Source organism: Tamandua tetradactyla, chromosome 6 (genome assembly GCF_023851605.1).
Source record: "Tamandua tetradactyla isolate mTamTet1 chromosome 6, mTamTet1.pri, whole genome shotgun sequence".
NCBI lineage: Eukaryota > Metazoa > Chordata > Mammalia > Pilosa > Myrmecophagidae > Tamandua > Tamandua tetradactyla.
The window spans coordinates 117,958,772-117,967,571 of record NC_135332.1 but is presented as its reverse complement, the minus strand read 5'-3'; positions in this window follow the sequence as shown (position 1 = coordinate 117,967,571).

The window sequence follows — 8,800 nt, the reverse complement described above, 5'->3', positions numbered from 1 at the left end:
ATGGAACAGCATACAGGAAAAACTACAATCAATGCAAGTTATGGTCTATAGTCAACAGTAGCATTGTAATACACTTCCACTGAATGTAACAAAGGCATTATGCCAAACTAAATGTAACAAGCAGGGGAAATGGGGGAGGGATATGGATTATTTGTAGATAAAAAGGAAATTTCTTCATAAAGATTATGGTGACAAAGCCATGGCTATTTACTCAGGTTGGATTGTATGATGTTCAAATAAAACTGCTTTAAAATGAACAGAGAGAAACAAGTGCTAGAGAAAATGTGGAGAAAGAGATGTACGTATTTACTGTTGGTAGGGAAGCTGAGAGGTGTAGCTCCTCTGGAGGGCAGTGTGGTACTTTCACAGGAGGCTACCGGTGGAGTTGCCAGATGATCCCGCAACCCTGTTGCAAGGTATATACCTGAAGGAACTGAGATTGGGAACATGAATGGACATTTGCGCACTGATATTTATGGCCAGTGTTCCAGATTAGCAATGGATGGAGGTGGCCTAAGAGTATAACAACTGAGGAATGGAGGGGGAACTAAGGTGTATACATACAAAGGACTAGTGAGCAGCTGCAAGAAGGAATGAAGTTGTGAGGCATGCAACTAGGTGAATGAAATTTGAGGACAGTATGTTAAATGACATGTCAGAAACAAACAGACAAATATTATCATGCCTTGCTCATATGGACTAACTACAATGTACATACTTGGAGAATTGAAGTCAAAAGCATGGTTTATCAGGTTGGAGGCTGTTGTAAAGGGCCCTGGATTATAATCTCTTACAGTCACATATATTCTAGAGTTGTAACTGTTATTTCTAAATTCTGAGATACTGAGCTATTTGTGCTTAACCTGATCATTCCCTGAAACTTCAGGTATTCATGTGACACCTAAGACTCAGAGTTGTAGCACTGAAGCTATGAAAGTCAGCATTATTCCATACAACTGTTAAAAAAGTTGAAAACATGATCAGACTTTGACTAGAGATATGAATGAAGCTGATCTTATAGGACTAAGGTAAATCAGAATATAGGGTAAAGGATGATATGGTTCAACTTCTGTGTGAGACCAAAGGAAGAGATGTTTATTTGCTGCAAAATTTTAATTTTGGGTAACGCAGTATCTAATTTAACTTGTATGGTCTGTTAGTTGAATGCCATAATCACATGGACTTTTTAAGAGAGCATGAGATTTTGTTGGTTTGTGTGATGTCCTGATATAGGCCAAGTAATCTGGGCAGAGAATAAAAAAAGTATTGCAAAGTCCCCTTAGGGGAGTGGGTAGAAAGGAAGAAATATTCAACTTCCCTATCTCGGGAATTCCTAATATTCTTGCAAGCAATGGGGACAACGAATTTAATAAATTGAGCCCTCAATCTTGGGGTTTAACCCTATAAACTTATCCCTGCAAAAGAGAAGCTGAGCTTATTTACAATTATGCCTAAGAGTCACCCCCTGTCCCACATGGTCAAAATAGCATGGTTCTGGTTCAAAAATAGACATTTTGATGAATGGAATTGAATTGAGAGTATGGAAATAGACCAGCAAATCTACAGTCAATTGATTTTTGATAAAGACCCCAGATCCACTGAACTGGGACAGAAAAGTCTTTTCAATAAATGGGTTGGGAGAACTGGATGTCAATAGCCAAAAGAATGAAAGAGGGCCCCTACCTACACCCTATCCAAAAATTAGCTCCTAGTGGAACAAAGACCTAAATATAAGAGACAGTACCATAAAATTCCTAGAAGAAAGTTCAGGGAAACATCTTTAAGACCTAGTAATGGTAGCTTTACACTCGGAGCACAAGCAATGAAAGAAAAAAATAGACAAATGAGAACTCCTCAAAATCAAATGTTTCTGTATCTCAAAGGACTTTGTCAAAAAGGTGAAGAGGTAGCCTTCTAATGGGAGAAAATATTTGGAAACCACATATGACATAGGGTTTAATATCCAATATATATAAAGAAATCATACAACTGAACAACAATAGAACAAACAACCCAACTTTAAAATGGGCCTAGGATGCAGTCCCAACCTAGCTCACCTGGCCAGTCCTACTCCAAGGGTTCAGAGACAGCCCTCCCCTTTTCGGGATTGTGCTAGCACAGGACCTAGCCTTCCTGAATTTGGAGTTTAGCTCCCTCCTTCAGTATGGAGATGATTTATTAATATGCAGTCCTACAAGAGAAGCCTCCAGCAGGGACACCATTGCTACCCTTAATTTCCTAGCCAAATGAAATTCCCAGGTTTCACCTTCTAAAACTCAAATTGTCTTACAAAAGGTTCTTTATTTTGGATCTGTCCTCACCCCAGGAGAGCACTCTTTATCATCTGAAAGAATCCAGGCTGTACTCTCAGTGCCACCCGCTGAGATGTAAACAAAACAAAACATTAAAAAAGTAAGCAATTGTTACTGTTTCCAAAATGCATTATGTATATATTCTGACAAGTTTTTATTTTATGGTGATTGCTTGGAGACAGTTTCCGAAATTATTTTGTTAACTTAAATATGAAGAATATGAAGAATGCTTTTTTTGAAAGGAAAACGAGTGTAGTTTTGTCCTAAGATCAAATGAATGGTTGTTATAGAATGAGGAAAATGTAAGATAATACTTAAATGGATATGGAAGGCTTAGAAAGTTTGCGGAGAGAGAAATTGTGGTGAAGGTTAGAAAAGTTTAATAGGTCTATAAAATACTAATGCAAAACTAAAACTTAGTTTTCTGTTAAAGTGACAAAGTTTTCTTAAATTATTATCCCACCTTCAGTAAAGAGTTTTCCTTAAGTAAGCATAGTTTGGCAAAATAACTTCTTACGTCTGTGTTAACATTAGCTTACCCTTAGTTGTTCAAAACAAAACTTGTAAGTCTTTTCCTCAACTTTAATTAAATAAAAAAACAAATATTGTTTCAAACCACACTACCTTTAACACTTTGCTTTCTTAATGTCAAACCTAAAAACATATACCTTTTATTTCAAACAGCTGCTAAACTTATTCTTTCACCTTATAAAAATTAAGTGCTAAAAATAGCTAAATTCATTTAATATAAATTGCATAAAAAATGTTATCATTAAATTTCCCTATCAATTGTATTGTTTCACTCTACTGTTTCTCTAAAAGTATCTGCAGTAAACTACAAATCAGAAATTAATCTTCAACAAAAGGAAACATTTAAAAGAAGCAAAGCAAGTATACAAATTATGTTCTACCTGTTAATATAACCCTAGTTATGTTAAAAAAAAAAAAAAAGTAAACTTCTGTTTTAACTAAAGTATTTGGCAAATATTTAAATTTCAGCTTTAAATAACTCTAGCCTCCTGTGGAATATTCTTCCACTGTCTTCATTAAACTGGAACAATTAAATAATAACTGTCAATCACCAATGTCCCCCAAAGTGGCACCTACCTAATTCTAATACTCTCTATAACTATTCCTTCTCTATTCTGTATGTTACCTCTATTTGTGAAAGTATATTTAAACAGAACCTTCCCATCTGTGAAATGTGTTTGGAACAGCTCAATCACCAGAACTCGTGATTCCACTGCACACCAGCACAAAGGATGGCTATCCACATTCAAGTATGACCCGGACATCATTTTATGACAAATGGGTGAACAGGGGGGCAAAGCAGCTCTACGCAAGCCAGAGCATACATGCTTCTCCCAAATGCTATTGTTGCTCATTTCTCAACATTTCAAGCTGTAAACATGTAACCTCCCATTCCAGCACTCAGGGACTTACCCAGAAGAGGTGGCGAGACAATTCTAAGAGTGGTGGGATGGGGTGGATTGTAACATAATAATGCTTTTGCATTTTCCAATATCCCCTGTTCTAGTTTGCTAGCTGCTGGAATGCAATATACCAGAAACAGAATGGCTTTTAAAAAGGGGAATTTAATAAGTTGCTAGCTTACAGTTCTAAGGCTGAGAAAATGTCCCAATTAAAACAAGTCTATAGAAATGTCCAAACAAAGACATACATCCAGGGAAAGATACCTTGATTCAAGAAGCCCGATGAAGTTCAGGGTTTCTCTTTCAAGTGAGACATGCACATGGTAAACACAGTCAGAGTTTCTCTCTCATTTGGAAAGGCACATGGTAAACACAGTCAGGATTCCTCTCTCATCTGGAAGGGCACATGGTGAGTGCGGCATCACCTGCTAGCTTCTTCTCCTGGCTTCCTGTTTCATGAAGCTCCCCGGGAGGCATGTTCCTTCTTCATCTCCAAAGGTCACTGGTTTGTGGGCTCTCTGCTTCTCGTGGCTATGTCATTCTGCTCTGCTCTCTCTGAATCTCCTCCTTTTCCCAAAATGTTTCCTCTTTTATAGGACTCCAGAAACTTACCAAGACCCACCCAAATGGGTGGAGACAGGTCGTCACCTAACCCAGTTAAACAACCCCTCTTGATTAAATCACATCTCCAGGGAGATGATTTAATTACAGATTCAAACATACAGTATTGAATAGGGATTATTCTGCCTTTATGAAATGGGATTTAGATTAAAACATGGTTTTTCTAGGGGATATACATCCTTTCAAACCAGCACATCCCCCAAACCTTCTAACATTGCCAGCAATTACACACAGTCTTACATGTACTCTCTCAATTCTGTGAAAACATTAAAAAAATTTATTCTCAACCTTTCTTTAAGACTAAAGGGACTTCGGTTCAATTCCTGGCCCATGCACTTCCCTAAAGCAAACAAAAATTCAACAAATGGTGCTGTAAAAACAGGATGAACACATGGAAAAAGAATGAAGTATGACCCCCGCCACACAGCATTAAAAAAAAAAAAAAGATGAAAGGGATTGAACGGTGGGGATTGAAGCAAGATAAAATAGGATGACTGAAAGTCCCTGGTTTCCTACTCAGCTCTGAAATAGTTAACAACTCCAAGTCCTTAGTTTCTTATCTAGCTCCAAAGGAACTAAAACAGAGTTGCAAACTTCCTGGGACAAAAATTTCCCCAAAGCCCCCAAATCTCCCAAAACAATTGAAACCTCCCCAAACCATGAAAGCTTGTAAAATACTGGGCTAAAGCAAACTCTTAGTTAATAATAGGATGCAGAGGCTCATAAAGATTGTTAAGCATTTGCCCAAAACAAATTTAAGGTATGTGACAGTAGACCACAGTTCTGCTAGTTTTCTCCTCCTGGAACAAACACACCTAGTATTCAAAGGCTACTATGGAGACCTGCCACCTACAAAGCTTTCCTATAAGACAAACTGGCCCACTCCACTTTAGCGCGGGCCACTTTAGTGTCCCTTCCCTGGACACATCCATGTTAGCCTTTCCAATGTGTTCTCTCTTTCTCTTTTTTAACCTTAAAAAAAAACTTTAATTCTGGACAATCTGAAACATATTCAAAGCCAAAGAGAGTAATATAATAAAACTCCATTTAACCTGGAATCAACAGTTTTCAACCCCCAGGGTCAGGCTTTTCTTTTTTTTTAATATTCTTATTATAAACAACAAAAGACATACAAACATTCTTTTTTTTTTATTAATTAAAGAAAAAAAAGAAATTAACACAACATTTAGAAATCATTCCATTCTACATATGCAATCAGTAATTCTTAACATCATCACATAGATGCATGATCATCATTTCTTAGTACATTTGCATTGATTTAGGAAAAGAACTATCAAAACAACAGAAAAATATATATAGAATGTTAATATAGAGAAAAAATAAAAATAATAATAATAGTAAAAAAAAAGAAAAATAACAGACAAACAAACAAACAGACAGACAAAAAAAAAAAACCTATAGCTCAGAGGCAGCTTCATTCAGTGTTTTAACATGATTACTTTACAATTGGGTATTATTGTGCTGTCCATTTTTGAGTTTTTGTATCTAGTCCTGTTACACAGTCTGTATCCCTTCAGCTCCAATTACCCATTATCTTACCCTGTTTCTAACTCCTGCTGGACTCTGTTACCAATGACATATTCCAAGTTTATTCTCGAATGTCGGTTCACATTAGTGGGACCATACAGTATTTGTCCTTTAGTTTTTGGCTAGACTCACTCAGCATAATGTTCTCTAGGTCCATCCATGTTATTACATGCTTCATGAGTTTATTCTGTCTTAAAGCTGCATAATATTCCATCATATGTATATACCACAGTTTGTTTAGCCACTCGTCTGTTGATGGACATTTTGGCTGTTTCCATCTCTTTGCAATTGTAAATAACGCTGCTATAAACATTGGTGTGCAAATGTCCGTTTGTGTCTTTGCCCTTAAGTCCTTTGAGTAGATACCTAGCAATGGTATTGCTGGGTCATATGGCAATTCTATATTCAGTTTTTTTGAGGAACCGCCAAACTGCCTTCCACAGTGGTTGCACCATTTGACATTCCCACCAACAGTGGATAAGTGTGCCTCTTTCTCCGCATCCTCTCCAGCACTTGTCATTTTCTGTTTTGTTGATAATGGCCATTCTGGTGGGTGTGAGATGATATCTCATTGTGGCTTTGATTTGCATTTCTCTAATGGCCAGGGACATTGAGCATCTCTTCATGTGCCTTTTGGCCATTTGTATTTCCTCTTCTGAGAGGTGTCTGTTCAAGTCTTTTTCCCATTTTGTAATTGGGTTGGTTGTCTTTTTGTTGTTGAGCTGGACAATCTCTTTATAAATTCTGGATACTAGACCTTTATCTGATATGTCATTTCCAAATATTGTCTCCCGTTGTATAGGCTGTCTTTCTACTTTCTTGATGAAGTTCTTTGATGCACAAAAGTGTTTAATTTTGAGGAGCTCCCATTTATTTATTTCCTTCTTCAGTGCTCTTGCTTTAGGTTTAAGGTTCATAAAACCGCCTCCAATTGTAAGATTCATAAGATATCTCCCTACATTTTCCTCTAACTGTTTTATGGTCTTAGACCTAATGTTTAGATCTTTGATCCATTTTGAGTTAACTTTTGTATAGGGTGTGAGATATGGGTCTTCTTTCATTCTTTTGCATATGGATATCCAGTTCTCTAGGCACCATTTATTGAAGAGACTATTCTGTCCCAGGTGAGTTGGCTTGACTGCCTTATCAAAGATCAAATGTCCATAGATGAGAGGGTCTATATCTGAGCACTCTATTCGATTCCATTGGTCGATATATCTATCTTTATGCCAATACCATGCTGTTTTGACCACTGTGGCTTCATAATATGTCTTAAAGTCAGGCAACGCGAGACCTCCAGCTTCGTTTTTTTTCCTCAAGATGTTTTTAGCAATTCAGGGCACCCTGCCCTTCCAGATAACTTTGCTTATTGGTTTTTCTAATTCTGAAAAATAAGTTGTTGGGATTTTGATTGGTATTGCATTGAATCTGTAAATCAGTTTAGGTAGGATTGACATCTTAACTATATTTAGTCTTCCAATCAAGACTATGAACACGGTATGCCCTTCCATCTATTTAGGTCTTCTGTGATTTCTTTTAGCAGTTTTTTGTAGTTTTCTTTATATAGGTTTTTTGTCTCTTTAGTTAAATTTATTCCTAGGTATTTTATTCTTTTAGTTGCAATTGTAAATGGAATTCGTTTCTTGATTCCCCCTCAGCTTGTTCATTACTAGTGTATAGAAATGCTACAGATTTTTGAATGTTGATCTTGTAACCTGCTACTTTGCTGTACTCATTTATTAGCTCTAGTAGTTCTGTTGTGGATTTTTCCGGGTTTTCGACGTATAGTATCATATCGTCTGCAAACAGTGATAGTTTTACTTCTTCCTTTCCAATTTTGATGCCTTGTATTTCTTTTTCTTGTCTAATTGCTCTGGCTAGAACCTCCAACACAATGTTGAATAATAGTGGTGATAATGGACATCCTTGACTTGTTCCTGATCTTAGGGGGAAAGTTTTCAATTTTTCCCCTTTGAGGATGATATTAGCTGTGGGTTTTTCATATATTCCCTCTATCATTTTAAGGAAGTTCCCTCGTATTCCTATCTTTTGAAGTGTTTTCAACAGGAAAGGATGTTGAATCTTGTCAAATGCCTTCTCTGCATCAATTGAGATGATCATGTGATTTTTCTGCTTTGACTTGTTGATACAGTGTATTACATTAATTGATTTTCTTATGTTGAACCATCCTTGCATACCTGGGATGAATCCTACTTGGTCATGATGTATAATTCTTTTAATGTGTTGTTGGATACGATTTGCTAGAATTTTATTGAGGATTTTTGCATCTATATTCATTAGAGAGATTGGCCTGTAGTTTTCTTTTTTTGTAATATCTTTGCCTGGTTTTGGTATGAGGGTGATGTTGGCTTCATAGAATGAATTAGGTAGTTTTCCCTCCACTTCAATTTTTTTGACATACAAACATTCTTGACATGGTTACAATCACTGACTCACAATAGAGGGCAAAGCAGCCCTACGCAAGCCATTGCATAGTTGTGTATTCATCACCATGATCATTTTACTGAACATTTGCATCTCTCCAACAAAAGAAAGAAAAAAGAAAACACTCATACATGCCATACCCCTTACCACTCTCTTTCATTGACCACTAGTATTTCAATCTACTCGATTTATTTTAATCTCTGTTCCCCCCTATTTTTTGTTTATTTTTTATCCATATTTTTTACTCATCTGTCCATACAGTAGATAAAAGGAGCATCAGACACAAGATTTTCACAATTACACAGTCACATTGCGAAAGCTATATCACTATACAATCATCTTTAGGAAACATGGCTACTGGAACACGGCTCTACAGTTTCAGGCACTTCCCTCTAGCCTCTCTAATACAGCTTAAACTAAAAAGCGGATATTTGTATAATG